Below are 5754 nucleotides of genomic sequence, written 5' to 3'. Positions count from 1 at the left end.
TATATAAGCCCTTATCAAAGGGGCGTGTCGCAGTAGCGCACGTGTCGGCTATCTGTAGGCGTGCAGCCACTACGGCTGGTATTTCAGAAATTAATCTGTGTAATGGGATGTACTGGAAACGTGCGGGAAATGTTCTCCTAGACAATCTCTCAGGTACTCAAGAGTGTCTCCATGTGTACTTACTAAAAGTAGAGGATGAGTTTCGGGCCCTTTTATTTTGTTCACCCTGTTCCAGGCATTTTGTTCGTCTGTATAAGAACTGATGCTGCTTATGTATTTTCCCCAATTTTCCCCTTTAGCTCGGCGGAGTATTCTCCTACGTTGTGAGTCAATCGCCTTGAAATTAATTAGGCTTTCTGTGGTTGGGGATTTGCGCAGGGGATTCCAAATCTATTTTGCTTTTTCCGGACGTCTCTACACTCCTCATTCCACCATGCAATACGTCCTCTTGAAGGTGACGCATTTGTTTCGGGAATACATACTGATGCAGCATCGATAATAAATGCCGTTATGTACGGTACTCCATCATCAAGACTAAGTTCGCAGATATCATTCCAGGGCAGGTGTGTTCGCGAAACGTCGTTCAGTTAGCTACGTCGAGTTCCTATCGAGGAACGTGTGTAGAGCACTTATCTTGTTTTGATTTTGTGATGTTTAAAAGGAACGGGAAGTGATCACTTCCATAAAGAAGAAGGAAGGGGATTAAGCGAGGCGCCCGATTTTTTTCATTCATCATATCATAAGCCAACCAACACTGACACCAAGGACAACATAGGGGAAATTACTTGTGCTTAATAAATGAAATAAAGAAACGATACATTTTTGGAAATGAAAGTAGATGAAAGAAGAAGTTGCCGCAGGTAGGGACCGAACCCACAACCTTCGCATTTCACGTGTGATGCTCTACCAATTGAGCTACCGCGGCGCCGTTTCCCCATCCACGTTCTTCGGTATTTATGTTTCCAACTAGAACCCTGGAAGTGTTAGCCAGCGCCACCACTCACCAACCATGGCGGCGGAGATGAGACGTCCTTTCTGCCGCAGGCGTCACGAGAACGTGATCTTTTTGGGTGAAGGCAACTGGTCAATAAAACCCACACATGCTACCTGAAGGCATCAATGTTGCCGGATTCGAGACTCTCGTTATGTAATAAACGAGAAGGAGGGGGATTAACCGAGGGGCCCGATCTTTTTATTGGTCATATCATAAGACGCCAACAAACACTGACACGAAGGACAACATAAGGGAAATTACTTGAGCTTAATAAATACAATAAACGAACGATAAATTAATGGAAATGAAAGTGGATGAAAAAGCAACCTGCCACAGGTGATGACCGAACCCACGACCTTCGCATTTCGCGTGCGATCCTCTGCCAAATGTGCTACCGCGGCGCCGTTTCCCCCTTCACTTTCTTTCATAAAAATGAAATCTTCACATCACGCGCACCATCATAGCAGGCTGTCACGTTCTTAAGAGTTATTTGAAGTTGGTATCTCACAAAAATAGTTACTCTCACATCTATGCAGATAAACAGAGGGCACGCTGACTCGGGAGTTTCCATGCGACTGGATACAATACGCTCCGCAAATCTTGCCTGGCCCTTCTGTATATCTACCTAATATTCTGCATTTTTCAAACGTAGGTTCACAACGGCATTTTTTGCAGTAATGGTGAGATAAATGACTAGGTACAGACCCTTTCAATGAGTAAGCATGCTCTCTCGTCTGGTTACTCAAAAATCGGCCTGTTTGGCTTACGTAGCAGCGTCTGCACTTGAGGGGAATCATATAAACAAATAACCTGCGCAGTGAACGAAAGCTGTTGTGTGTTTTTTCTCACATATTACTTTTGTTGCGCCTTCCTTGTTGACTATGAGGAGCAGCACTGACAGATTGTCCTTTGCGCTGAACAAAATGCGTACGACTATTTTACCTGTTTTTCAGTCTTTACGAGACCTCATGGACATATGGTATGACGGCTGTGCTGGATGATTTTCATCCAGCGGCGTGGCGTATGCATACGTTCCAGTATCGCTCCAGTTCGTAGCAGCGTTTTACAAGCCCGTTTTGGTCTCATGGGTGCCCTCCTTTAAAGCAGCGTTACTAAAGCTTTTGGCTTTGTAGACGATTTCCTTGCACTTCACGTTAAAGCAGCGTTACTAAAGTTTTTGCTTTGTAGACGATTTCCTTGCACTTCACGGAGCCGACCAAAGGGGCCAGTTTTTGCGTGCAAAATAATTTTAGACTTCTTTAAATCAGTAATGAAAGCTTTGCTACTAACAATACAGCATCCCCCCGACAATATTATAAGGTTCGTGGAAATCGAGATATTGTTTGAAATTGCTCCCGTATGTTGGACATGCAATCCCCACTCGGAGAAAAGTGTTCTCTCCTTCATTTCTCCGACCTCAAAAATAGGTAAAGAAGTGCTGCTCTCCCCCGCCTCAGAGCAGCAAGTGCTGCTTGATTGGCCAAACAGGCCGACGATTGTATGACCAGCGTAGAGAGCATGCGTACTCACTCAAAAGGTCTGTACCTAGCCCATTTAGCCCAATACTGCAAAGAATGCCGCTGTCAACTTTGAAAAATGCACAATGCTAGGAAGATATACGGAGCAAAGAGCACGCGAGACTTCCGAAGCGTTTTGCATCCAGTCGCATAAAAACTGCTGCTTCATCGTGCCCTCTGTTTCTCTATATAGATATGAGATAAACGATTTCTTAAAAACATGACAACCTGCTACGACGACGCATGTGATGTGATCATTTCATTCCTATTCTGGCCGCATATATCGTGTTTTTGTTGGTTTTCTGAGCTGAGCAGGTGGTTTTTAGTTCAGCACCGTGTCTGCTATCCTCAATTCGTCCCGTCCAAGCGCTGTTTATTCCCGTCCTGATGACGTACCAACCAGCCCAGACCAGCACGCTCTTTCTATGTAACATCGGGCGCTGTAACGTAAAGCTAGTCCAAACTTTTCTATTCGAATTCTGCAATCAGCCTTTCACAATTGTCCAACAAATTTTCGGGCCACTCGCTGCTTCATCTGGCTGTCACCCAACGTCACGAAAAGCGCGAAAACATCTCATCTCCCATGATATGTGCACACTGTATGATTTCACCAAACGAAAGAAAAAAGAAAAATAATTATTTTTGATTGGAAGCCTTATAGTCGCCATTTGCCCTCTGCTATTGGTCAAATGTTCTCGGGCTGCGCCCGCTTGGGCTCTCTGTCACTCGACGTCATAAAACCGCGAAAACTCATCGCGTCAAAGTAAAGTGTCTGCGTAAAAGCCGCATTATTATGACACACAAAATTGATTTTGTTCTTCTGAATAGCCGGGCACTGCCCCCTTCCGAAAGGCATAAAGATGGCTGCGCGCCTATCGCACTGGCACCGGCAGCTTGCAGCTGCGGGGGAACATGGAATTGTTTGCGTACAATAAACATTTTTGGGTGGCAGTATAACGTTATCTAGCCTTTACGGCCTGCATATGAAATCGCTCTGGCAAATGGTCATTGTTGACGATCTGTTTAGCGGCATCTTTAATCTTACGTTGCACGCCACCGTGATTTTCGGCCAGCCACCGTAAGCGAAGGAGAATCGCAGATGCCGGCCTCCTTGTCCGGTTATCTCCTTTCACTGCGCTGGCCCCAGTGAAACTCTCTCTCCTTGAAAGGGCTCCTCGCCTCGTGTCAGCCAATTAAGAAAAAATGCTCAATGCAGGTGATGCTCGTTGCTTTGAAAGCGAAAAAAAAAAAGTGATCTGCTATAAATAAGGAACGCATTTTATTGGGCTTTTCTAAGAACGCTGCGGGTTACTGCCCGATGCTTGTTTCGGTGGTTACGTAAGTTTGTCGAGACGAAATTGGAATAAAAGCAGGTTGGAATAGTTCTACGTTATAGGGCACTAACTCTACGTTCAGTGGTTCTAAAGAATACATCCTGTTGCACGTGGCATAGCTCATATTAGTATACACGATGAACAATCAAAATCTTATTTACAGCCTATAGAAATAGAAACTACGCATTGTGCTACATGGTTACATGGTTGCATTGCTACATGGTTCACCTAAATGCAACAGTATCTTATGGCATTTCTTATTGAATCCTGTGAAAATACGTAAACAAAATGGCTCTGCCAAAACAGCCGTTAAGGGTGGATGGACCCTGCGCCTGAAAACCTTTTTTTTTCTTTGTTGATTTGGATGAAACTGGCTGATTTTATGTATTTTAATGTGCTAGTTTTAAATATACATCCAGCTTTCTTACCGAATAAATAACTTTCCAGAAATTGATGAAATTCAACTTTATTGCATAACTTGCCTGGAGGTGAGCTATCTAGCAAACTATACATGGCATAATAAATATCGACATACAAAAATGATGTGGAGCTAACAGAGTGCTAATAAGCAACTATGGTACTGTAAGCCAATTTTATATCAAATGATAATATTGCAAATTTCAGTGAGCGAAATCCATCTAACTGCTAAAAAAAGAAACATTTTTATTTGCTAATAAGTGGGCCAACGTTATTTCATTAATTTACACTTTACAGAGGACCTTAGTGTTAAATATATGAGTGACAGTCTTATCGGCATCATTAAGGAGTGTGCTATAGAAATCGGTGGTAACTCCGTTAGATAGTATGCCAGTAAGCTATCGCAGGAGACGAAAGATCTGATCAAGAAACCGCAATGTATGAAAGCCTCTAATCCTACAGCTAGAATAGAACTGGCAGAACTTTCCAAGTTAATCAACAAGCGTAAGACAGCTGACATAAGGAAGTATAATATGAATAGAATTGAGCATGCTCTCAGGAACAGAGGAAGCCTAAAGCAGTGAAGAAAAAACTAGGAATAGGCAAGAATCAGATGTACGCCTTCAGAGACAAAGCCGGCAATATCATTACTAATATGGGTGAGATAGTTTAAGTGGCTGAGGAGTTCTATAGAGATTTACACAGTACCAGCGGCCCCCACGACAATTATGCAAGATAGAATAGTCTAGAGGAATGTGACATCCGGCAAGTAACGCCGGAAGAAGTAAAGAAAGCCTTGGGAGTTATGAAAAGGGGGAAGGCAGCTGGGGAGGATCGGGTAACAACAAATTTGTTGAAGGGTGGTGGGCAGATTGTTCGAGAAAAACTGGCCACCCTGTATACACAATGCCTCATGACTTCGAGCGTACCGGAATCTTGGAAGAAGGCTAACATATTCCTAATCCATAAGAAAGGGGACGCCAAAGACTTGAAAAATCAGACCGATCAGCTTACTGTCCGTTGCCTAGAAAGTATTTACTAAGGTAATCGCAAACAGAATCACGAACTTCACGAAGACTTCTGTCAACCAAAGGCCCAGGCAGGATTCCGTAAAGGCTACTCAACAATAGACCATATTCACACTATCAATCAGGTGATAGAGAAATGTACGGAATATAACCAACCCTCCTATATAACTTTCATTGATTAAGAGCGAGCGTTTGATTCAGCCAAAACCTCAGCAGTAATGGAGGCATTACAGAATTATGGTGTAGACGAGCCGTATGTAAAAATACTGATAGATATCTATAGCGGCTCCACAGCTACCGTAGTCCTCCATAAACAAAGCAACAACATCCCAATAAAGAAAGGCGTCAGGCAGGGAGATACGATCCCTCCAATGCTATTCACAGCGTGTTTACAGGAGGTATTCAGAGACCTGGATTGGGAAGAATTGGGGATAAGAGTTAATGGAGAATACCTTAGTAACTTA

General features: G+C 43.4%; 1 non-coding gene across 1 annotated transcript; it reads right to left on the bottom strand.

Moving 5' to 3' along the window:
* Positions 1 to 852: 852 nt before the first annotated feature.
* TRNAS-UGA (transfer RNA serine (anticodon UGA)) lies at positions 853 to 925 on the bottom strand. The gene has a single exon. It is a non-coding gene; the product is annotated as a tRNA-Ser (tRNA).
* Positions 926 to 5754: the final 4829 nt, after the last annotated feature.

This window comes from Dermacentor andersoni, chromosome 3 (genome assembly GCF_023375885.2).
Source record: "Dermacentor andersoni chromosome 3, qqDerAnde1_hic_scaffold, whole genome shotgun sequence".
NCBI lineage: Eukaryota > Metazoa > Arthropoda > Arachnida > Ixodida > Ixodidae > Dermacentor > Dermacentor andersoni.
The sequence above is the reverse complement of the archived record's forward strand: the minus strand, read 5'-3'. Positions and strand labels throughout refer to the sequence as shown.